Source organism: Ictalurus punctatus, chromosome 15, assembly GCF_001660625.3.
Source record: "Ictalurus punctatus breed USDA103 chromosome 15, Coco_2.0, whole genome shotgun sequence".
Classification (NCBI taxonomy): domain Eukaryota; kingdom Metazoa; phylum Chordata; class Actinopteri; order Siluriformes; family Ictaluridae; genus Ictalurus; species Ictalurus punctatus.
In genome coordinates, this window is record NC_030430.2 from 3,265,013 (window position 1) to 3,292,647 (window position 27,635).

Below are 27,635 nucleotides of genomic sequence, written 5' to 3' on the forward strand. Positions count from 1 at the left end.
TAAGAAGTGCTTTACACTCATGACTGTGTGTTCCTGCTTTTACAACATGCTCAAATTCCACATCTTGATAATTGTGTTATCATTCTTGCACACAAAGACTAGCCAAGGTCCAGTCTGTTTTTGCTCTCAGTGTATGAGCACAGGAAGTAGTGAACAGTGTTCCAGAAAGAAACAAGGCCTCACCTCTCTCACAACAGATGGAGGGCCGACCTCTCCCGCATGCACTGTTCTGTGGATGCCACTTTTCTCTGCTTCCTGTCAACAACAGATGCCGTTATGCTTGTTTAAACCACTAAGTCGCTGAATTCTCACTTCTCATTGGTCGGAAGGTTTCAGTTTTCTATTACAGCAGCTCTGACAGTAGTGCAGCTGCAAATTACAGTTCTAATACTTTATCGTTTCTATAGTAACAGCTTCTGTTTTGTTTTGTACAATGACTTGTATAGTGGAGGTTCTAAATAATCAAAGCCTAACATTAAACTGATTAAAAACGTGTTATTTAAAAGGCAAACAAACAAAAAAGACACAGTTATTGATATGGTGAAGTTTTCTATAAGGAGATGTTTATTTAACATTTTTGGAAGGAGTCTCCAGTGTCAGCAGTTTGTAACAGTCAGACATACCTTTCCAGAACAGGACACTCTAAGGATAAAAAAAGATTTAGCAGTTTCTCTGTAACAAGCTGGATGTTCCACAACATTAAACGAATGAAACTATAAACAGATAGAGAACATATGAAGTGTTGTTCTTTAATAATTGAAAAATAGCTAGCACTGGCACATTGCTTCAGTATAAGAGGAGTGAAACACTTCAGTATGTGCTGCTATTGGAAAAACAATCCATGTCGGAGGAGTAATGCTTCACACCACTTTTTTTTGTTTTTTTTATAGCCAGACAAGTTACGCTATATGCTTGTGTTCTCCATCTTGACAACATGATAAGCAAAGAATTGACGGGATTTGGCCCTCACAATAATGACATAAACAGATGTCATAGCATAGTCACATTCCAAAAGATCGTACCACAGATGTGTACCCCTGGGACGCCTCCATATTTTTTGAGAATCTTCCCTCTCATTTTAGCAGTGCACAGTTCCCAGTGTAGCGGGTTACTCCCTGTGACACAATGTTCCAAATGGCAAGCCATGCTATCCTGAGTGTATCAACAGTCCATGGCTGGTAGGCACCCTGTAATTTACCCTTTGGTGGGGAAAAAAAATGCCTGAAAACATTCAAGAACCCATGGAACAAAACCAATCCCTTTATTTGAGCATTCATAAAAAGAAAGCTTTGAAATTTTGCTTGCAGATAGCTCTTCAGCCAGTTCCTTTCAAAACTATATTGCGCCTTATGGTTAAGAGTAAAAATGCAAGAGTGACTTGCAGTGGTACAGCAGACCTTGAATGGATCAACGAGTTATAGATAACAGCAGATGAAAGTTATCAAATTCCACTATGGTGATTTCATAATAGCACTGATAAAGGTTAATTAATATCTTTCCTTTCTTATCAAACTAGACCCCGCAGCCACGGCAGTCAATCGTGAAGAAACTTTATGGCTCTCTTCCATCACGCAGTGTCAAGGATCAATACTTACAGAGTTTATTCCAGCATTAGTTGTTAATCTGCTCCTGGAGGAACACGTAGTACCAATGTAAGGAATAAAACACAATTAGGCATGATGTTCGAGGAAAATAATCAACAGCAGGCTTACTGTCACCACCCTGATTGTTTTTTTCCCAATGATGGCACATCCTCAAGTGTTTTATTCCTCTTACACCACAGCAGAATGCGCTTCCTAATTAAACAACAACATGTCTTACCTTTTATCAGTTTATAGTTACATTTATGAATGTTACAAAGTGGTGACACAGACACTGGAGACGCCTTCCAAAATGCTAAATATATTTCCTCCCAGAAAACTAGAATCAACAAATCATGAATAGATTTATGTGGCACGCCTGGCATGCATGTCCCTGAGAAGTAGTTGTTACTATAGGAAGGATAGCGTATTAAAACGAGTGCTTTGCCTTGCAGCCGAACCATACTGTCAGAGCTGCTGTTACTTTCTGACCAATCAGAATCGAGAATTCAGCAGTGATGTGGTAAACTTTATAAAAAAATATAAATTGTAGAATAAATGCGGAATTTGTACCTCGTAGGCTTTGCGGTGGAGAGGATAGGCTTCACAGTTTAGAGATTCATCTCCTGCTAAATCTATGGCCACTACGCCATCATTTCGATACTTCTTGCATAACTCCACCACGTCCATGGACCAGTCTGCATAGAGGAAACACACACACAGGATTTATTAGAGTACAAGAGCTTAACCGATGTGTTATAAAATTGAGGAAAACCAGACCTAGCGTTCTTACTAGACTTTCATTTCAATAGGTCTAATGATAAATCGGTCATTTTGTGATCATACAGTGTAGTCTTGTGGTGGTGGTGGTGAAGGAGCTGTGTGCATTACATATGAAGCATACATCAGTAGTGTGAAAAGTGCAGCGGGCACTGACTCAGATTTCACATGCAACATTCATAGGATTATTCGATATTTATATCACACACGCACACGTCATATATTATGAATAAGGTGAATTATTATTCACACTTTTTAAAATAAAAGGGGACTGATATATATATATATATATATATATATATATATATATATATATATATATATCCTCAGATAGTCGTTAATTAAGACAATTTAAGACAAAAATATGCAGCTTGTCATGTTTCTGAAAAACTACAAAGCACAAAGTCTTTTGTCATGAATACTTTTCCATGATGTAAAACTTAGTAACTGTTGCAACGCTCTGACTTTGACTATAGAGAGTCCTTCCATAAATGTTAATTAAACCTCTCCTTACAGAAAACATTACCCATATCAATGATTATATGCTTTTTTGTGTGTGTTAAATTATATACTTTTAAAATCCATTTATAATCAGTCTTACACTATGTAGTGTTCGCCATACAAATACACTCAAGAAATCAACAGCGCTCTGGTATAAAATCTAATTAAAGAAAATAAATCCCCATTTGTGATGATGAAGAGTTATATAAGTGTTATATGATTTCAAAGACAATCTTCTTTCACAGAAACCATATACAGGTGCAGCTCAAACCCCCCCCCCCGTAATTTAATTTTAAAAAGTGGAACTTTCATATATTCTAGATTCATTACACATGCACTTAGGATAATACGGACAAGCTGTCTGTACTCTGTACTGCAGAATGACGTATTTGGAATCTCTTGTGTAAATTCTAAACTGTTCCGAGTTTCGTTTTTGTGTTCCAAGTATGGAATAAAAGAGAACACACACAAGTCAAGGTTTACTGCTTGGGAGAGAAGCCGAGAGCACGCGGCGCACCAAGCTCCTCTACTTCCTGTCTGCACCTCCTCGTTTTAAATACCACACTGTACCTAGCAGCAAGATGATAAATCAACACGATGTACGACCAAATAAGCATAGCACATAGATGTTGATCTCGAACAGGCAGACACACAAGGTTGAGTGAGCTGAGAGATTCTTCATTGGGACTAGTAGTGAATTAAGCTTCACTGCACTCTTACCCAGATCAGGACATAATGTACACACAGGGGGCAGGAGAGAGGAAGCGAGTGAGAGTGAGCGTGAGAGTGAAAGAGGGGTACGTTACTTGGCATGTGCCGCATGCAGCACAAAATGGACCTAGCTTTGATCTTGAAGTCATTCTCTCCCTTCTTCAGGCCCTCGTTCACAAGATGCACTACGTCGTCTGGTGTCACGTCACCTCTGGAAAGAGAAACAATAAAAAAAATTATAAATCAAAATGCATTTTTGACTAAATTAAAGATCATATTCTTACAGATATTTATATAATGTTAAATAGTTTACGGATTCCTCACGCTTCCTGGTTCCACTGTATCGGCTCTACATTGCAGTTGGCCATCAAGTGCGGGTTGTACCTCGTCTCCACGTAAATCACTCCTTCTTTAGCTTTGGTCTCCACAAACTCGTAGGCAATTCTCTTAATGGCGTCTCTGTCCCCTCTAGAGCCACAACATGAAGCAGGTAATTAGCACAACAAACCAAAAAAAAAACCTCCATATTGCTTTTTTTTTTTTTTTTTTTTTAAAGTTTAACACGAGTGTGAAACCACAGTGTTAAATATCTAATTTTAATATCTTGCTTTGTGTTGCAAATATGCAGCAGAGCTGTGTTATAGTCCGCACACCTTCCTTCCCACCATGGGGAATTCCCAAGCATGTCGAGGGTTTGTGAGACTATTTTCAAAAATTGTATTTGATAGTGCTTAATTAAAGAGTAGTTCAGAACGCAGGATATAAGATTTTCTGGAAAAAAAAAAAAGTACATTGTGGAATCCTAACGCTACACCTCTCAAAATAGCAAGTAGCAGACCTCAGCAGAACTTCCTTAGGCTGGTAGGCACTTTGCACAAAGAATGTCACACACGGGCGAAAGCATAAGACGAAAAAGTCCAAACAATTGCAGCGTTTAATTAACTCTTCTGAAGCACTGGTTCCAGTACAGAGGTATGTAATCATGTCTGCAAAAGGCTGGTGTGGGTGCAGGTTTTCATTCCAACCGAGCAGAAACCACACCTGATACTCCTACTCAAAGTAAAAGATCAACTGATTAAACAGGGGGAATAAAGTGTGGCTCCCGCTTGATTGTTATAAAAACCTGCTCGCACACTGGCCCTTTGTGGATAAGATTGAACACCCATGTTCTAGTGCTCATAACGAAAGCTCCACTGAAAACATTCTTTCGGAATCTGCTCTTTAACCTCCAGACACCTCAACCATAATCATATTTCACATTGTATCATCATTTCCTTTATAAGCTTGTCTAGGCAAATATTATGTTGCGTACTAACCACATTGGTAAAAACAGTCAGTCTGCCAACCTTGAGACAGACAATAACGTACTGGACACCACACTGTCCAACTGGATATTAACCGTCAGCGCAGATGCTCTCTTTAAAATTCTAAAATTTTCAACACATTTTTCTGTGATGTCATTAGTGATCTAAATGATACATTTTGTGACGGTTTATCTAGGGTAATACTTACGCAATGACATGCATGAACTGATCAAACTTGCTCAAGAATTCGGTGAGTGTTCCCGGCTTATCCACCGTGCACAGGCTAGTCATCTCAGACACCGTGGTTGCAGGGAGTTTAATACCTCGCCTCCTAAAACATTCAGAGGAAGATTAATGTGATCACACGCACTCCCATGTAACCGTAAGTAAAAGCATGCTGATTACTTTCATGGAGGTCTCACTACTAACTTCCTTTCCTAAGAGCTCAGGGGTGTAAAACCGAGTCCATGTGCATTCTCACCATGTCATATTTGTGTATTTATTTAGCCAAAAAGCTTCCATAGACTTTGAATACATCGACGAAGCTCAATAACATACCAATAAATCAGTGTTCACTACATTCACGCAGCTGTATCCACGACCTACTAAAGTTTGTTCTTTTGTTAGTTGTGCATGACTGTCTTTGGTGACATATGGATTATTTCGAAAATACACAAATGCCAGACCATTCAGGTTTTGCCAATAACAAAATCTGTGACAGGTCAGTCAGTTCACATAGGTGACATCATCATCTTTTTTATTTTATTTATTATTATTTTTATTTTTTTTTACAGGAATCAGACACGGTGTGTAAGACCAGTTTCAATCTAACACCTAGTTCATGCGTCATTCAAGGCTCCCACTTTATTTATTTTTTTTAGAAACTATTTTCCAGGGCCGACACACATGGTGGCTGCTGCTCAGTGAAGATTATCTTAAGATGGCTCATATCTGCTAACACAGTCAAATAGGACCAAAGTTCAGATTGCAGAAACACTGTATAAAAACCTATGAGAACAACTGAACATCTAAGCCTATAAACATTCTAGAATCTGGTAAGTATTTTAATTGTTTTAATCACTTTGTAAGGTTACAAAAGTGATTCTATATCTGCTAAAATGAAGGTGACATAAAGAACTGACTGTGCTGGATGATGGTATATAGATAGTAGTAACCAACTCCAATGTTGCTGTCTTGAGGTTCATTTGAACCTTTTGGACCAAAGTATGTTTATCCCTGGGGATTTATTCGTGCCTATTTCCTGCATAATAAATCCAGTATCTGTGTTAACATTTGAATACAATTGTTTGTACAGATGCTTGTGGTACCTTCAGTTGTTTGGAAATTGCTCCTAAGGAGGAACCAAACTTGTAGAGAGCAATAATTCTTTTTCTGAGGTACTGGCTGAATTGCTTGGTTATTCCCATGGTATCGAGGGCAAAAAGGCACTGGCCCTTAAATACAGCCATAGGTTAGCTCCTAATTATGACAACTGTCCAATCAGAAGCATCTAAAAGTCATTACATCAATTTCTGGAATCTTCTAGACTGTTTAAAGAGACAGGTCATCCTGGTGAATGTAAACGTTTGACCACCTGGAATTTTGATACAGTGAATTAAAGCTGAAATAAATCCGTCTCTAATTGATTGTTTTAAAATGACCTGACGTGAACAAATGTTTTAAAATGACCTGACGTGAACAAAGACGACGCCCTGACCGACTTGCCAAAAGAAATGTAAGGTAGCCTGTATGGTGTTGTGGAAAAATTTAAATTGAATATCTTAAGCTTTTAAATGTTTAAATGTTGTGGAACAAGTTTTTCTCTTTCTTTTTTTATAATTATTTTTACCCCAGTATTTTATCTTTACATTTAATTTATTTAAAGTTATACAGTGAGTCATAAAGCAATATTCAATTTAATCAGATCAGTAGAAATATTATGATAAGTAACATTATTTAGACCTGAGATCCTGTCCATCAAATGATCTAGTTGAATGTATCCTTGCTTTTTTTTTATTTCCCCCAGGAAAAAAGCCCATAGTATTAACAGCAAAAAAAAATTGCCCTTACTTGGCCACATCAAGTATGGTCTCGATCCGGATGGCGCCATCAAGATGCACGTGCAGTTCAACCTGTGGGTCAATAAGCATGACGCAATATTCATTATACATAGTATTATTACCCATTTCAATCTACCAAACAAAGACAAATTGAAGAATGTATGGAGATGTGGAGATTTGGGGATGTAACCGAATACCAATCTTTATTTGGACAGAACAGATAGCATGTCATGTACAGGTACAAATACGAATAGAAGGTGCACTATATTGTTTTTTTTTCCATAGGCTACCTGATTGAGTCTACAGATGTGCATCAGGATTGGGATCCTACGGGATGCAACAAATAAAGGCGTGTAAATGGAAGGTTTTTTACTTTCCAAAATGCTTGAGCAAGCAGTCCGATATGAAGCTTGCTGGAAAGAAAAGACCAGTGTTCGATCGTTCATTTATTTATTTTTATTTATCTTTAGTAACTGCCTGGTCTGTGTTGTGGCAGTTTAAATGAAGCTCATATTTTGGGAAACAGAACCAACTAAATTTGTTTCAAAATATCATAGGCAGGTACAAATATAAATAATTGTTTATTAATTATAATTATAATTAATAAAGTTATATAAATATATATATAAATTTCCGTATCAGTGCTAGTACTGGATTGGAAATACGGATGTAACCAAATACATATACGCAACAAAAAAGTTGCAAGAGTTGGAGTTTTTTACTTTCACGTGGAAGCGAACAAGCGCTTAGACTTTGATTAAGAAACTACCATTTAAACAGCAATTTTTACTTACCTTAATCTGATTAAGGTCATACTCGAATTAAGCACTAATCGAATTAAGACAGGTGGAGTACTCCTGTTTTAGTCGCATCATGGAGGTGTATTACAGACATGTACACACCTTAATCACATTATGAACGTCGTGTGGGAGTTTTCACCGCATTTTGCGACAGGACACGATCACACACGGCAGTTTTACGTTTTACGGCGAACAAGAGAGTTCGATCAAGAGAGTACGCGTCCCAAATCGCGTACTTACCTACTATAGGCCTGTAGTGGGGAAAAATACATGTATCTCGGCTACTATATAGACGGTAAGTACGCGGTTTGAGACGCAGCCCACGGCTTCGATCAGTCGTCTATTAGCACGTACAGCATGACAGATAATTAACTGCACTTAAAGCGTTCGTAAAAATGTATGTCGATACCTGAAATACTGGAGGGACGGCGTGGCACGGTGACGTAATGACGTGTGCCGTTAATCTAATTATGTTCTAAAACCTGTAAAACGGGTACATGAAAGGAGTATTCTAAAAGCGACTCATGTAAACACCTTAACCACATTATTATCTTACTCAGAGTAAGCTCAATAATTACATTACTGCTGTCCATGTAAACGTAGTCAGTGTTGTTTAAGTTGCTTCTGGTAAAATTGGCTTCCCTTGTTCCATTTCATTCTTATCTGACAAGCTTTCATATTTTAAGTCAGAAGTTACATTCATGAAAAAATGGACCGTTCGCCACGTCCGCCGATGATGTCGCTAATTCTACCGTAGTAATGATTTTGGTGTAATAATAATAATAATAATCACTGGAATTGGAATTTTATGTGACAAACACAGACGAGTGGGGTGATTACTGAAGATGTTGCTGAAGATGAATGAATAAACTGGTTTTAGGAAAAGTGGGAGATAAATGTGACTTGTCATCGCACTGTTGCTTATAAGTTTCTTTTACTTCAAAGTTGTATTCACTTTGTTAGCACCCAATTAGAGACATGAAACATCCACCGAAATGCTAGACTTTTTGTCATGTGGTACCTGCTTGTGGCCGAGAATTTTTTAATCCAATCTTTTTTTTTCCCTTTCTGATGCACGTATTAAAATTATACATGGATATTTTCTTTTTTAAACCAGCATGGGTCTGGTCAAGTCAGGGATCAGACCAATGTGAGTGCATTTCTACACTCTAGTCTATAAACATGCAATATAAACACAGTTGTCCACACCCTGGATCAGTATAAATATGTCCATCATGGAGGGGATGGTGAAAACGAATGCATGTTTTGCAAAGCCCATATGTTAAGAATATTACTGGGGGGCCCTGTATGCAATGTTTGGGTAAATTGTAGTGAACTTTTTGTATTGTTATGGAATGCACTGCCAGATGGTCCATCTCAGACTTAAGGCCTCCACTGTGTGTCCTTTATAATCCATTAGAAATCACCGCATGTCTTCCAAGAACATAGTTTTTATGCGCAGGAGTGGATTATTGTGGAAAATCTGCATCCGCATGTGTGCCTCCATGTTTTCTGCAGCAAATCACATGCAATCCATTATCTACTCTGGTTTTCTGTTAAATGTGTCAAAATGTTTGTATTTAAGTATTGGAAACTGACAAATCCCTTACTGTGTAAAACATGTCTCAGTTAGCCGTCTATTAGTTAACCTTTTATTAGCCCTCCACCATTAACCCTCAACTGCATGAACATTTGCATCAAAAAATGTTTTTATGGATTTATCTTACTCGAATTAGTTCACGTAATAAAAAAATTAGTTGGAAAGGGGTAGCTGGCAAATTGTTGCCATATTGTAACAGTGTGCAATGGTGGAAAGTATCCTATAGTCAAAAATAACACAAAATGTATGAGATTACAATTCTATTTACTGCATTTTCCAGACTATGTGGTTTGTTTGTTTTTTGCCACCTAGTAAGCATGTAAAACTGACATCTTCTACAAAGGAAATACAGTTGTAAAAAGTATATGGATTGATTTACTCACACGAAATACAAACAAAAATTAGATCCAAACATGTTTTGGGTGGAGTATCTTTTTAATTCTTTCCCTCGAAACATAACATTTTGAAAATAAGGTGCAATTGCAAAATGTCTGAACCTACAACAGTTTTACTTTGAATGTGAAAAAATGTAAATATACTATGAGAGAAGCCTAGTGTCTTTTTTGCTATGTATTTGTGTGTGTGTGTATATATATATATATATATATATATATATACATACGCACCTATTTCAATTCATGAATGCACATACCGCAGTTCAATGCCATTTTACCATTTAACAAAATACTCAAAATATATGAGGTTATCTCAGATAGGGTTACATTTTTTCCTTTAAGTGGTTTTGCCTAAATATTGAAAAATAAATCACATTTTGAAAGCCCTCCAAGGATGACTTTCACCATGCCATGTGACTGCAGAAAATGAAGTTCAAACAGCATTTCCTGGTCGTCTGACAAGCCATTTTTTATGTCACGTCAAAGATAAAGCTCCCCCTTTCCAGTTACATAGGAAAATAGTAGCTTTGTATCATTGTCTAGTAAACAATTGGAGATAAATGAATTGTTGCCATATGGCAACACCGTTAAGTTAAGGGTTAGAAAGGGTTGACATGACATCCATGTAGAGCTGCAACAACTAATCAATGAAATCGATAATAATCGATTATGAAAATCATTGTCCACAAATCTCATTATGGATTATTAGTTGGTCTGCGCGGCACGGGGTACATTTACTCATTGCGTTACTTCTGTTCCAAAAATACGCATCGGAGAGTAAAGACCCAAATGACGTAATATGATTCATTTCTTCAGTTTACATGACCTCAGTCACCATCAGACGGAGGTGTAATCGTCAAGTGCCAGCGGAAAAAAAGTGTGTGACCCACACAAACAAAACTGTAACCTTCAAACTTCACAAAGTGGAGCTTGTGTAGCATGGAAGCATGACAGTGACGCATGAGCACAAACTTATGTTTATATCCAAAATATTCCACTCTGTGCATGGGGGTTGGGGAAACTGGTGCGAGTCGCTTAAAAGGTTTCGTTTAATTCAAGTTTATTGTCATCATATGCCGTATTTGCGCCTGCAGTGTAAATTCTGTCGTTTATCACAACAGGAGCGATCTGTAAGTGAATCTATTAGTAATCAGGCCGCGTTGCTCCTCACTCGTAACGTACACACGGTGATAAACAGTGGGAGCGCAAGTAAGATTTGTAATGTGAAATTAAAACGCTACGATCAAAGTAAACACGAATAAACGAAATATGCTTAAAAGCAGTGAGTAACAGAAACCTCAAGGTGCAGTGAAAGGGAGATTTTATTATTAATTCAAGACTGTAGTATAATTATCAGTGCTTTTTGTACAGTCATAAAAAATAATGCATAAATTCATATATATAATAGAACTCCTATATAATATAAACTAATACATATATAAACCAATCATACACACAGTGTCGGAAGTTTATATATGTAACACTCAGTTTATGGCTTTTATTTTAAATACATGAAAAAATGGAACTGAAATTTTTTTCTTCATCATCCGACTAATCTATTAATAATAATAATAATAATAATAATAATAATAATAATAATAATAATAAAAATAATCGGCCGATTAATCGATTACGAAAATAATCGTTAGTTGCAGCCCGTTGAACAGGATATATGCACCACCAGCGATGGCTGGTCCTCATATTAGATATTACATATTAGTAAAGCTAAAATTAATATCAATGATCTAAATCGCTAATCACTGACACAATAATAATAATAATGTGGGACAAACTATTAGTCACACTTTATAAGACAAATAGGCAGCTTCATTTGGGACTTTTATATATTTTTATATTTATATATTTTTTTAAAGTGTTTCAAGTCTGTTAGCCCTACTGTCTAACATGCATATGTCTTCCTCTGAATACCAAGCATGGTAAACAGAAACGCTGCAACCTTTTCATTTCAACCAAATAGAGAACATAAACCACCATGTTTGCTTTCATTATACCCACAACTATATTTCACATGTGCCATCTCAAACACTGCTGAGGAAGTGATATAGATGTCAGCAAAGTGGACTAAAAAATATTAGAACAAATTTCAGTGGTGGTGGTGTGTTTGGGTCCAAAAAAATATATTTTTGAAAATCCACCTTAAGACATTTATAAACGGCAAATAATCTGATGTGGTTGGCAATAACTAACCCTTACTGATACTGATCTCTTTTTGTAGCTTTAAAAGACACCAGCTCTACATGCACACCACCTTCCTCTGTACAGCGCTGCCTACAGATTTGGCCAAAAACCTCTACACATGGTGGGTGTAATATGATAATAGTAACAGAAGGCATCGCTTTAATTCCCCAGTCAGTACTAATCAATAGCGTGAACCCACAGTGACCTCTCCTCACTATTACACTTTCACGATAACGTGATGAATGGAGAGCAAAGGGTCAGTTTGGTTACAGAGGACATCATAACGCTCCTATCAGCTGTACTATTGTATCAGTTCACAATATCTTTGTTCGCTGCATGCTGAGTAAGGTGAATGGCTCCAAAGGGCACGACTTAGTAAGCATTCTGTAAAGGAACGGTTGGTGACATGCGAGCTTCTCGGAAATACGTTTTCTTCTCTTTTTGCTTTTCGGTATCCTGCTGAATGGCATTGACACTGGATCAGTAGACATAAAATGACTTGATTGACTCCTGTACTCCTGTATTGTACAAACAGCGCTGCTTGATTTTCCTGTATTGAAAAATAACACTAAACTTCCTAAGCACTCAGAAAGAAACTGAACCGAAGACGTGCAACCTGTAAGTCGTATAACTCATAACGTAGGCATTTCTCTTTATAAAATGATTAAATGCCCAATCTAACAGAGGTTACTGGTGTCACGTCCAAGAAACTTCATGGATGTATTTCGTTGACTTTAAACATAGCACAGCCACAGTCACGGCGTTTTGTTTTTTGTTTCCAAGATCATGGTACAAGGTACTTTTTCTGTAGCCTCAGGGTTAGAAGGTTACTTGTTGGCATTTCCTAAAACCATAGTGTGAAAAATATATTATGTATATAGACTAGTTACCATGCAAAACAGGTCACCATGTGAAGATATTTATTCCTTTGATGAAGTCAGCATTCAGGACAGTTCACCTAGTTTGATCATACAGTCTTTGGGCACAAAAATTTTTGTCAATAGGTCAGAAAAAAACAAACAAACCAGAAACCATTTTGCAGATTAATGAGGTGCAGCATCTCACTAACAGTGGAGATTTTATCTGGTACTGCCACAATGGTTTAATGGCTGTGTTCACAGTAGCCTAAATATGGCTACTATTAAACTATAATTATAATATAGAACTACTGTAACATTGCAACATTTTATTATGCCTGTAACTTGTGGCGTTGTTGGAAAATCCATGCCATGGTGGTATGATACGGCCCAGCGCGAAGCAGCCTGGTTTATACTTGACACATGACTTTGCATGTGTGTGCAGACGCAGCAGCAACACACGCAACATTATTCGCATGCTGGCGACACGTCTGTACATCCGGAACATTTAAAAGCAACATTCTCTAGACGGCACAACTGTCAGAGCCAAAACATCCCATCTGTCAGGTTTCTACACCGAATTGTAAAAGGTTTAGTGATTTTTATGCTCATCAAATTTAAGACACGTTGATGAACTCTATCTCTATTAAAGCATTCGGCCGTCGTCGTGATTGCTGTCATGGGCTGCAGTGAATTCAACTGTACGATGGTCACAAAGCAGCCATGCTTGATAGTCAGGACCTCTAACTTGATCTCGACTCACTTATTCATGACTGATTTATTTCGTGCTCGGTCGTGTGTCTCTGTTTAACATTTAATAATGCTACTCAAACTACAGGACCTATTAGGTTGGGATCGAAAACCTAATGCAGTTCATTAAGGCACTCACCATCCCCCATAAATGGGTGGGCGGGAGCGGACCCCGGGGATCCCTTTCAGGACTGGATTTGAGCTTATGGACTTAAATGTTAGACTTAAAGGCTGACAGACTTCAGAGCTGCTGACTTGAGTATGGATTAGGACTTTGCAACAAACTGTAAATTGTTGCCTACGGCATACCGTACACCTTATACCTACAAGGAAATAGTATGTACACTCGCAGACAATGGCGGCAGCTTTCCTTGTCGCTGATGTGCTCACCTTATATATTTTGTACGTTTCAAACGTTTCTTGTAACTGGGATTGTAGATATATTATACCTTTTTTTTTTTTTTTTTTAAATTGAAGGTACAAATCATTTCCATTTATAGTAAATTTTATGAAATCTGATGGCAGACTACCTTTCTAAGTAAAAAAAAAAGGTATAAAAGGAGTATTATGCTTGAGGAATGGTACAGTGTAGTACGCAGAATACAGTATACAAGCATGACAATTTATATGCTATCAATTATCATTTTTATTTTGTTGCTACTACTACAATTATTATTATTATTATTATTATTATTATTATTATTATTATTAACAACAACATCAATACTACTTCTCCTCCTGCTGCTACTACTACTACAACCATTATTATTATTATTATTATTATTATTATTATTATTATTATTAACAATATCAGTACTACTCCTCCTCCTGCTACTACTACTACTACTATAATAATAATAATAATACTGAAGGAGAAGAAGGAGAAGTAATACTAGTAGAACTCTGCTGAATAAGTGCTGGATCAGTTGCCAGAAACAAAGTATCACCAAACGCAAACGTCCACATCAACACGGAAACACTGCTTATTACATACACCCTGAGTGAAAAGAAACAAATGAACTCACCTTGGGTTTGTCAAATGTAGCTTTTCCGCCGTTCACACAATTTTCCGCCATGGTTCTCAATCAAGCGACTGCCCTGTGATTTACACGCGAGACAAACCGAAACGAAGTTACCGAGTTGCACGCGCTGAGCCTAAAAGTTCAGCCTATCTACCCAGCACGGGGGGTTACAGACAGGGTTGCCAGGAGTGCGTAAAGTGCCCGTATTTGCGATTTCACATCAACCCAAATACAATTACGCTTTTTGTTTAAACTCTACAGGTGCATCTCAAAAAGTCCGAATCTCGTGGAAAAGTTATTATTTATTTTTTCCCCCTCGTAATTTGATTCAAAAAGTAGAACTTTCATATATTCTAGATTCATTACACATAAAGTAAAATATGTCAAGCCTTTTTAGTTTTAATCTTTTAATGACTACGGCCTACAGCTCATGGAAATCGAAATTCCAGTACCTCTAAATATTAGAATAAAGAATTTATAATACAGAAATGTCGACCTTGTGAACAGTATGATAATTTATGCACTGATACTCGCTCTGGACTTTAATCATTTTGCAGGAATTACGGCACTGCTGAGGTGTTCTGGAAGTCCAGGTTGCTTTGATAGCGGCCTTCTGCTCGTCTGTATTGTCGGGTCTGGTGTCTCTCAGAGATTCTCTATGGGGTTCGGGTCAGGCGAGGTGTCTGGACAATCAAGCACAGTAATACCACGGTCAGCAGACCAGTTACTAGTAGTTTTGGCACTGTGGGCAGGTGCAGAGTCCTGCTGGAAAAGGAAATCAGCATCTCCATAAAGCTCGTCAGCAGATGGGAGCATGAAGTTCTCTAAAATCTCCTGGTAGACGCTGCATCGACTCTCGACTCGAGAAAACACACTGGACCGACACCAGCAGATGACATGGCAACCCAAATCATCACTGACTGTGGAAACTTCACACTGGACTTCAAGCAACTTGGATTCTGTTCCTCTCCACTCTTCCTCCAGACTCTGGGACCTTGATTTCCAAATGTTGGGTATTTGGAAATCAAGGCCTGACCCGCTCGCCTGACCCGCAAACTTTACTAAACTTTACTTTCAGCTTCCCCGTGATTGTGTTTGTGTACTGAACCAGACTGAGAGATAAAAGCCTCAGGAAATCTTTGCAGGTGTTTTGAGTTAATTACCTGATTAGAGCGCTTCTTCTCAGGTCCACATTACTATATTATAAATTCTTTATTCTACTATTTTGAGATACTGGATTTTTGATTTCCATGAGCTGTAAGCCGTAATCAGTTGTAAACGGACTGTGTATGGTCACAATAATGAATATGCAAATGACACTACTAATATAGCCTCATGGTATTTTATTTGTACATTTATAGAAATAATTACAGCGAAACGGCAACTTTTACTGAAGAGATGAATCCAATGAATCTTTAAAAGAAAATGTAAACATTATGAAATATACCAAAAAAAATACAGTATTACCATCTGCAGATGTAATGACATGCCCACTGTATGTCTCTTACCGTAAAAGTCAGTAAAACTAATAATTTCAAAATTTACATTTGGCAGCAGCACTTTTGAGGTCCATACAACTGCAGCACTGCTTGCTGAACTGGCTTTTCAGTCTCAAAGCTTGTCATTTTTTCCTTCAAAATTTCACTTTAAAAAGATAAATTGAGATTTTAATGATCTTTTATCACAATTTTTTCATATCGCTTAGGCTACAGGATTAAATTTGCCATATTAGTTACCAAGGAGCAAGTTACCATATGTACATAGTATAACAATATTTGTTATCGTGAAAAGTGGGTTCATTATTATTCTGTGCTACGACTCTGCAGCTCATGCTGAATGGAGCAGACACTTTCAGATTATAGCTTCTGGTGAACGTTCTCCAACTGAACTAAATGGTTCAGAACACCATGTAACACCGACTATCACTCTTTGTAAACATATGATGGCTTTTGTACAACTATCTGTTGCAACTATCTCATATTATCCCACTTTTTTCCACCCATGTTGATAAGGAAGCTGTCCCTTTTGCTGCCTCCTTCAGTTTTTCTTAAATTTTCTGCCGTCCCTGTCTGGCATCTGTGTTTAGCATTACATTTACATTTACATTTATTCATTTAGCAGACGCTTTTATCCAAAGCGACTTACAAATGAGAAAGCAAAATCGGTTCATTTAAAACGAGGCAAATTTTGTATCATTTTAATCTTTATTTTTTCAGTTATAATCTTACACAGTCCTTAAACGCTTACATAGCCTACATAATTGAATATCCAGGTCCAAATCTCAGCTGCCAATCTCTTTGCCTTCATTATGTTGGCTTTGTTCTGTGTTCATTTTCAAACATTAAAATTTGCTGTAAATTGACATTATTTTATAAGTTAAGAAATGTTTTTACTGACCTAATATCATAGTTTATCTTGTATGTTTTTTTTTTTTTTTTTTTTTTTTTAAATTAAATCAGATTAAATTAATAGAGGGGGGTTTTAAGTTGTCATATAGTCATGTTACAACGTACCCCTTACATGTTACAACTTTCTAACATTTCACTTCTCTTGTTTCCGGTTAAATAATGGTAAAAGTATATGTGTCATTCATAAAAAAAAACAAGCCCAAATATCTAAAATAAAAAAAAATATTTGAACCCCAAGTACTTTTCCACTAACATAAGCAGAAAGTGTTAGGTTAAGAGATTACTGCTGCTGACTAAGCATTTGGTGCCTAAAGTGTAGACCTTTGCCAGGAAAGTGCTTTATTTTATTTTTTTTATTGGGTCTCAAAATATATATTTTATTTTAATTTGCACATATTGTCTTTTAATTGTCTTACAGTCTTATGGGGTTAAATGCATTTTTTTTACTCTATAACAGTGATCAAAAATAAATATAACTATGTCAAAATATTCTATTTTATGTATAAAACACTGATTTGATTATACTAAAAAAGTACCATTACAGTGAACTCACATACTCAAGTACTGTAACAAGAGTACTTGTAGTTTGTTATATTCCACCTGTGCTTAAGTATATGTTTTTAGCAAAGAATGTCATTCATCTGGCACAAACATTGTACAACTTCATGAGTTATTTATGTATGATATGTTTGTATGATAATAACAAAAAGTATACTACAGAGCTAATAAATGAATGAAGATGTAAAGTAAGATCACGTGATTTGTCTGTTTGTGTGTGCTGTGAAGTTTAAGGCAATTCTGTGGTGATTTGAGGAGCAGGGAGGTATGCATTCGTATGCATGTATCAGATCATGCAACAAAGGTAGCTTTGGGTGGAGGGATAATTGTGGAACTGGCAACACTATTTGCATACTCTGTCAGTGAACAGAACGAGCCGTTAGATTTTGAATAGCTCATGCTGTCGAGGTCACGTGGGCAGCAATTGGCCCGTTTTGAGCCACGCCTCTTCATGGAGGCTGACATCCTTAGAGCTGTTCAACCAACTATAAGTGATATATTTCACTTGTTTAGGACGGGAATGGAGACTATTTTAAGTTTGAGTTGTAGTCTAGTCAACAACTAGCGAGGCAGGAGATTAAACTTTAATCTTATTAAGATATTTTGAGAGACAACAACAGCTCAGTGAGGAAACACCTCAGTGTGCGCGTGCACGAGGAGCCACTGCAATAGCAGAACTATATAAATAACTGATATCAGAGCAAATTTAGACTTTAAAAAGGACCATTTAAAAAACGTTAAAACATTTAAACCTACATTCACAGAGCAGGGCGATATTACCTATTACGCTAGGCTACCAGGTTCCATGTAATATATTTAAATACCCAGCTATATTATATCAGAACATGTCACTCAATACTCCTAAATCTTCTACACCACTTTATCCTTTTCAGGGTCACGGGGAACCTGGAGTCTATCCCAGGGAGCATCGGGCACGAGGCGGGGTACACCCTGGACAGGGTGCCAATCTATCACAGGGCACAATCACACACACACTCATAAACCCATTCATACACTACGGACACTTTGGACACGCCAATCAGCCTACCATGCATGTCTTTGGAGTGGGGGAGGAAACCGGAGAATCCGGAGGAAACCCCCACAGCACGGGGAGAACATGCAAAGTCCGCACACACAGGGCTCCGGTGGGAATCGAACCCCCGGCCCTGGAGGTGTGATGAGAATGTGCTAACCACTAAGCCACCATGCGCCCCGGGTTTGTTTATTTATTCATTCATTCATTTATTTATTTATTTATTTTGCCATGAAATGTCTATAGCAAATGAACAAATTATACACACTTTCAGTATACTTATCTACTTAGGCTTCCTCTGGATATTAGTTGGTGGATATAACCAGATGCTGCCTTTGACCCTGCTGTAAGAAAGGCTACAGCTCTGCAATTAGATGTACCGTGCCAATTTAACACAATTTGGTCTTCTGGATCCAAAAAAACACCTCTCAAATGAGTTTTTGCCTACATCTTAATTCATTCTGTTGCAGTTTCAAATATCTACGGTTGATTCTATCCAAGGGTTGACCTTGAAGGAATGAATGTAGGAAGGAATGAAGGACCTGCATATTTATAGCCTAGAAACAGTTGCCAGTGAAATACAGGGAGGACAGAAAAAAAACTGTCTCCACTCATCACCAGATGAGTATTGCCACTCTTAAAGACAGTGGATGGCTTGTGGTTCCTGTTGTGCAACCCAGTCAGTGTTTGTTCCACTATAATTCGCCAGTTAAATATTCATCTCTTATAAATACACTGTTACTGCAGTGACGTTAGCTACATCACCACAGGGTGTAAAATGTTCAATGCATTTTGTTTAAATATGATGTTTAATATGATGTACAACGGGTAGTTTAGTACAACCACCCGAAAACACTGCATTAAGTCATTTGAAACTTGCAAATTGTTTGAAGGCACACATTGTGTAACGTACTCTCACACCTAAAAAGAACTTCTTACACGACACGTGACATTTAGGCCCCTCTGTGAGTGTCTGTGAGCTCTGGTTACCCATAAACCCCTTCTCTGTGACGCTACCTAAATATGCTTAAAAAGTATAAATCAACCTACCCAACACGTTAACTCAGCACACTTTATTCGTACTAACTCGACACAAATCTTATTGAATCGTAGTGAAATGAATGAAATCTTGCTTGTGAAAATAAATATGTGACTGGTGCTTAATATATATTTGATCAAATTTATTTGATACGTTTAGAGACCATGAGTGTAGTGAAATAAAGCTAATGTAGCTTTTTTGCTGTTTTATTATAAAGCCTGATGCTAACTGTGTACATTTAGTTTAACAACAAAATGTATCATTGCTTAGTACTGATTTCCAGTAATAAAAAAAAAATTATTTGACGTCAGTACATTTTGTTAAGAGAGAAAGATTTTAAAGGTTACATAAACAGAATGTCTTCTTTCACTATAGAAAAGAATATAAAAAAAGAAGTACAACTCAGTGTTTTACTCAAGATTACTTATAACTTTGAGCTTTCTAGTACAATAAACATTCTTATGTTATTTCAACTAAATATTTCATTTAGTGCTGACAACAGAATGGCAGTTGGCTAAACTAAATAACACGCTATTTACGGAAGTCGAGTAAACAAGAAAAAATGTCTAGTGGCAAGAAAATGATTACCAAGATATCTTTTTGTTGTTGTGTAAGCTCTAAATTTTTTCTCGGTGTACACCTGCATGTAATCAGTCTTCAGTACAAGGCATTTTCATGCCTTCCTTGGTGTCTTCATATTACTCATATAGCAGCATTTCTCAGTGAACACATTTACATGCATATCAAATTCCATTTAAGGTCTATATTTGGATTACAACCATGTTCTGAATACAATATACAATCAGAATATTGCCTTTATCGCAATAAATCGTGCAATCAGATTGTGACGTTTATGTGACTCGGTACTAATTAGAGTGTTCAACAATTCAGATTAATCCTAGAATATCGATGTGCATGTAAACATAGTCAGTGACTAGCAAATATTTCATTCAGCACCAAACAGCATCCTTGCAGGCATGGCATGTTGTTACGGTGTAGCCACTAGATGCCAGCATTGCAGCAGAAGTGAAGTTTTCATCTACGCATAGACGCAATAGAACAAAGGTGAAAGGATAAATATAAGCTAATATGTTTGCAGATTTCATTTAAAACTTGCAGCAAGGTGGCGCTGGCGTGCAGTAGGCGGTTTCACTTGTTTACCCGTGTGTGTGGGCTTTCTCTGGGTTCTTTGGTTTCGTCCTTATCACCAAAGTAGATGCCTGTGGGTGTATTAATTATGCAAAATTGCCTGTAAGTGTAAATGTGTGTGTGTGTGTCATAATACAGTTGATGATAAAATATCATAGAACAAGTTGTACACTTGAAGGTAGATTTTAAAAGATAATAGTATATATTTGAATATACCTGATGTTGTTATATGCAACTCACTGGTGATTAAAACCAGAGCACAACAAGCTACCAAATTCTAAATAGTATAATTTTCCTCCTTTTCTGCCAATGAAAAAAAGAAAAAGAAAAACCCCGAATACATAATGCACACAGTTGGGCGTGTCTCATTAACAAGAAGGCATTGTAGCTTTCATTACAGATGTGATCTCAAAACAGCTGTTGCTTTCAACACTTCTTTCTGTGCTCCTATTCCAGGGGCCTGGATAAAGCAAGTTTTCTGTTTGGCTTGGAAATGACATGGTGAGAATGAAACCTACACAAGCCTGTTTCTATTACACAACCAACAAAAGCATCCTATTAAATGTGTCATACATAAATGTGTGCTCTAATAGGTGTCAAGAATGTGGTAGCTGACGAGAAACGCGCTCCCCATGCTGTGAGGGCATGGATTTGAAAGCTTTTGCGCAGATGTGAAAACATTAGTTTTTCCAGCGGACATTTATTTATGTCTTTTTCCCCTTAGTGTGTGGTTTTCCTTACTGCCACTACAGTCTCCCAGCCTTTTGCTTGTTGCCCTTGCCCTCCGCTGAAACTTTGGAGTTCGAAAATACCTCGCCAAATCAAGTGATGTTTTATCGACAACCATTTACGTGCATACTTGTGGGAATTTGCAGAAATGTCTATTTCTTTTGCAGAAAATTCCATATAACTCCATAGATACATTACAAAAATGTTATATTAAGGTGCAGAAGGTCGCTAGATCGTTTTAAAAACAAATCGAAAAATATCCTATAACCCAACATTTTAATAACTGCGACTGAAGAGTTACATGCAATTTAATGCCAGCATCTGAAAAATGGAAGTCGTTTCATCTTACTATATCTGAAATATATGGCCAATTCTAAGCTGCTATTATTTTACAGCATACATTTGCTATGCTTCAGGCAGAAAGCTCCTGACCCCTATATGTCTCAGAAGTGCTTGTTCACTTGCTGAGTGCATATCCTCTGTTCAAAATATTGACACTCCTGCCACATGTTTGAAAGTGGCTGCACATTGAATACAGCTCTTGTTCCATGTTTATTTGTTCTCTTTTATTTTAAGGTTTAGAAAAGGACAATAATTTGTGTTTGCTTTGTGTGTGTGCGTGTGTGTGTGTGTGGTGTTTTTTTTTTTTGTTTTTTTTTAAAGACTCCAGGCTATTTTAAATAGTTCAAGTTAAATTCCCATAAACCTATTTTTACTGTGAGTTCCACAAACTCAAACTGAAATAATGAGTCATGCAGAAACAACAATCTAGAATGAAAAATCATAATGTCATTTTGGTAATGCAGTCACCCATTAAAAATAGATGAATACAATTTAAAATGTTTATTTTGCTCCACCTATGCAGGAGTTGTAAATAACTCACTGACTTCTGGAAACTGGGACGAACATTTGTGTCCATTCTTATGGCCATATTACGCCTTTTTCAAATACTTGCAAAAATGTATTATGGATTGTGCTCTTTCTATAAAACAAATAAACACCAACTTGTTTAGTTTCTTTTCAGGTTATGTGTCAAATTATCTTCATGCATATGATTCCATTCACAAGAATGTTTACTTGTAATCAAATGTGTAATTACAGTGAGGGAGATAAGTATTCAGACACTTTTGTTTTTGTTATTTAATCTATTTCCAGTTCATATATTTATGCACAGTTCATAAATTACAAACACCATGTATCTTGACTTTGTACTTACAAATACAAACAAAAGAGTATTTGTACATAGGATTAAAACAAAGATATGTATGTTTATAAAAAAAAATGTTCTAAATATGTTGCACAAAAAACAACAACAACAACAACAACAAAACATTCTTGTGCAAATTGCACCTGTTTGTTTGACAAGATTTCATGAAACAGGTAGCAATCATGGTGAAAATGAAGGACCGTCCTAAAGTGCTCAGGGACAATATTATTAAACAACACTTGAATGCAAAAAGGTATAGAGCCAAAGAAAAGAGCAAAGAACTTAAATATCCCTGTCAGTACAATTGGTTCAATAATATGCAGATGGAGCCACAACTAATCATCTTGCGAAAAGTTCGCTATGCAAAAGTTCACAGTGCACTCTCAGACTAATGGTAAAGAAAGTAAAACAGAAGCAGACAGTCACTCAAAAAAGAGTTGCAGGACAACTTGAAAGCAACAGGACATAGGAAAGCAACAGGACGTCAGGACGTTATACAAAGAACAGAAAGAGATGCAATCCATTGCAATCATCTTTGTTCCTACACACCATTGTGTTGATAACTTTTGCTCAGATTGTCAAGATGATGTGAGCCAAATTTGATGAAGAGTGGACAAAATTGCAAATTGGCAGTTAGGCGCAAGCATTTTATGATGTTATTGTAACTTTTGACCAGTAGGTGGCACTGTCACGAAATTTGTTCCATAGCCTTTGTTCCAAGGTCATGGTCCTGAGAATGCCTAACAAGTTTTGTGTCAGTGCACAAAGTCATTGCTGCGATACAGCCTCACTTCTTGTTTGGTTTCATTGGCCCATTACAGGCAAACCTTTTGTAGTATTCAAATTTCTTTTAACCATTTTTGTGAGGCTTACTCTGAAGATGACTTTTCCAAATTTGGTGATGATTGGACAAAATGTATAGGAGGAGTAGGGAAATCCAAGATGGTGGAAATGATGCATTGTAAGGTGTGTTGAACTCATCTCGACCAGGTCTCATTATGGAATGCAGGGATGCTTGGCTTTTAAATTTTGTACACTTGGTTCAAAAGTTATGACCATAAACGTGCTTCCAAATTAGGCCCAAATTTGACCCAATGGTGGTGCTAGAGTGTCGGCAGCACTTGGCCCAAATGTGGTCAAAATGTTCCTTAGACCCTCCCCAATCACTGTGCCAAATTTCAAGCTTTTTACGAGCCAAATGTGGTGATGATTAGAAAAATGGTATGTTCCTTAGACCTTCGTAAATCAGTGTGCCAAATTTCACAACTTTCTACCAGATGGTTCTATGGGCTACAAGAGACACCCTAGCCAGAAGAAGAAGAAAAGGTAGCATAATAATAGGGTGCCTACTCATCTTCAGTGCTTGGCCCCTAATAATAACAACAACAATATTTATGTAGTGCCTTTCTCAAACCCAATCTTGCTTTACATCAGCATCATAATATAACAATTCACCAAAATAGTCAGCAAATGTAAAGAATCAGATCAATCACAATATTTTTCACCACGTCATGCTTCACATCGTTCTGTTAATTATCCTATGCAAAAGGGGTTGGAGCTACTCAGTTACAATCAGGGAGTGATTGAGGTGAAGAGTGAAGAGGTTTTTTAATTGTGTTTTGAAGCAGGAAAAGTGGGGAGGTTTCTCAAAGGCCTTTTTTTCAAAATGAATTTCATAACTTGGGTGAACCAACATTGAAGGACCTGTTGCTCACTGAGGAAAGTCAGTTGGAGTAAACTGAAGCCAGATGACCTTAACACACAGGTGGGAGTATATGGAAGTAACAGTTCAATCAGATTAGTATAGATATTTGGTAACAGTTCAATCAGATAGGTATGGGCTTTGTAGGTGAGAAGGTGGGTTTTGTATTGAATATGGTAGGAGCTGGATAACCAGTGCAACTTAAAGAGCGTGGGTGAAATGTGAGCAGAAAGTTTGGTGTGAGTGAGAACTCTGGATGTACTGTACTCTGGAGATTGTTTTGATAGGGTGGCAAATAAACATTAGGAAGGGAGCCAAGAACTTTGCAGTAGTGCAGTAGTAGAATGGGACTGCTTCTCTACAAATGGTACTGGGACATTACACATCATGAAGGAAACTTGAATGGAGAGTTGTACTGGGTCATATTAGTCTAGAATATAATCTTATAGGCCAAGAAATGCATTCTGGGAAGAAGATGGACATTTCAACAGTACAAAGACCTGACACATACAGCCAAGATAACCCCAGGAGGCCTTGCATGGCCTATCCAACGTCCTGACTTGAATTCCAATGAAAATTTATTGATGATTTTGAAATTATGAGTCTACAGAGGGACCCTCATAGCCATGAAGAATTGAAAATGATTTGCCAAGAAGAGTGGGCCAAAATTGATGCTGTAAAAACTAATTACTTCTTTTAGTAGTCTAGACTAGAAGCTGTAACTGTCAACAGTAGCTTTGCGGCAAAGTTTTTTCAACATGTTTATTTATGCTTATAAATGCATACCATTTAGTTAATTTTTATAAGTTCAAAGTGAAACAATATTACATACGATTATGTACCCCCGGAATCTCTGACTTCATAATCCCTTTTGAACTCTCAGAATCTTTTACTTAATAATAATGATGAACTGCCAAATCTCTGACTTCATAACTGGCTTGAAGATCAGTCATCTTGAATCACAGTGTGTGGTCAAATATTGCTCTATCTCACTTGGACTGAATCACATTTTCCTGTGCCAGAGAGACAGAAAGAGAGAGGGAGAGAGAGTGAGTCGAATTGAAACCTGGGGTTATTCATATCCAGGTTGAGTGTATGTGACGGTTTCCCACCACATAATATACTACTTGTTAAAGTAGGAGCAGATCTCTGGGCATTATTGGGTAGTGACCAAGCATCTCTCATTTGATGCTGCATTTGTCAACAAACAAACAAACAAACAAACCCACAAGTAAGTGTGCCAATATTTTAATCTTTAGTGAAAATAGAGAGATGTTTTTGGCTGAATTGCAAATATTCTTTCTTTAGGTATAGGGTTCAGCTGCACTGCATTATATTATATATAGAGCACATAGAAAGTGAATAGGAAGCCATTTGGGATTTGCCCTAAAAGATCGTGGATATAGTTGTATAACAGGGAAGAAATGTATGTTCAAACTAAATCTAAACTGACAAAAAAATATTATTGTGGGATAATAAATAAAAATGTGCTTTTGCCTCTTAAATCCATCAGCAAAAGGGACTTTAGAGAAAATATATTAGAGAAAAGAAGTGACTTTATCATCAAGATTTTAATCAGGATATCTGTGAGATTGCATTCGACCAACTGATCTGCACTAAAAGGGTAACCAAATTCAGCACAGGTACTTAAGTACAACACAGCTCATATGGCAAATTAGGGGTGATTGTCTGTGCCTGAACCCTTGTCTGGGATTTGAACACACAACATTAGATTAGAAATCCAAAGCTAGTATTAAGTTCAGTTGGTAATGGCACAGAGAGCCAGATTGGTACTGAGTTATTGAGGATATTTTATGTTTGTATATAAATGGTTCAATTGTATTAATAGCAAAGAGCTGTGGATTCCAATTTTCCAAATTATCCAGATTTAAGATGGCTGGCATGAGGACTTTACAGCTTGTACAGAAAACACCCTTTTGATGCGTGTTTTCCGACAGCAGCAACGTAATGTAATGGAATATAACTGTCATTGCAGATGGGTGTATGGTGGCGTGCGCCGTCCTGCAGGGAGCAGGTACGTTTCCATGTCTGCGTCACTAGTTGACCCTTACCCGAGACTCTGGTCCTAATCACACATCCACGGCTGTCCTGTGACGCTTCTGGAGCCTTTTCGCATGTCTTAATAGAATGTTAGGAATCCCAGTACTGTTTCCTCTCTGCACATCAGGCTGCTGACTAAAGCTTGGCAAGTATTTCACCATATTGGAAGACGGAGTGTCCACATAGTTGTGCACATCTGGGGTACAGCTGGGATTAAAGGCTTAAAAAAAAAAGAATTCCTGCTTATGAAAAAAAAAATCACCTGGAAGTTTTTTATGTTTAATTGTACCTAATGCGTTTGCTCAATCATCTGTAATGCAGCACTGATTGCCATTCAAGAAAACAAATGTATGAGAATGATGAAGACATACTTCCTTCGCTTACTCTGCTTTATAACACAAGCTCAATAATATAATAATATAAGTGTTGCCATGCAGCCCTACCAGATACTTGCCAGCCGTTAGACGTCATTAAAAGAGAAATTTTTCCAAAAGCAAATATTTTGGGTTTCATAGACATTGCTAGGTAAAATATAATGCCAGTTTTGGTGGATTGACTTTGACATTGCATGTAAATGGACTTCCTCTGTTAATCAGACCATGTTAGCTGGCTAGCTTCATGCGGCTTTTTGGATCATAAAAGAACCTCGGACATTTGGCCTTAAACAGGAAAATAAAGAGGGAAATTCCAATCCTGGGGAGAACACCACGGGCAGATGATGAAAACTGAGCGACATTACACAGAGAATCAGGAAAGTTGGCAAGCGTACCATACCACTACCATTAACTTAAACTTTTGCCAATGGAAGCACAAAGAAGCTCAGTGTGCACTTTAAGAATGCAAAAACTCTGAAAGTGATCCTCACACAACACTTTGAGATACATCCAAAACCCAATGATCACCTGGTTTGCACAGCAGGTTTGTTCGGACGTTAACTAACATCACCTTACTGCTTAAGCCCACTACTTTTTTGGAATCTTAGAACCCCTTGTGGAAGAAAAATCACATTTTCACTCTACTGTCACATTAGATTTCACTCTCCATAAGTAAGTGATAATGGTGTGGAATAGACAAAAAGACTGCACAGGCATCTGTTTTTAATTCACTCTCCTTATTGACTTTGGTACAGAAGTGTTGCAAATATGAGGATAATCACATTCTTCTGTTCTTACACGAAATACGAGAGTCTT

At 37.3% G+C, this 27,635-nt stretch overlaps 1 gene across 1 annotated transcript in view; it reads right to left on the reverse strand.

Annotated features, from left to right (window-relative positions):
• ada (adenosine deaminase) overlaps positions 1 to 14,928 on the reverse strand; it is a gene marked incomplete at its 3' end in the record, with an annotated part of 35,604 nt that extends 20,676 nt beyond the window's left edge. Inside the window, 7 exon segments of the mRNA NM_001329302.1 lie at positions 184 to 255; positions 2,154 to 2,278; positions 3,668 to 3,783; positions 3,897 to 4,040; positions 5,085 to 5,207; positions 6,947 to 7,008; positions 14,563 to 14,928. The product of NM_001329302.1 is annotated as an adenosine deaminase (mRNA).
• Positions 14,929 to 27,635: the final 12,707 nt, after the last annotated feature.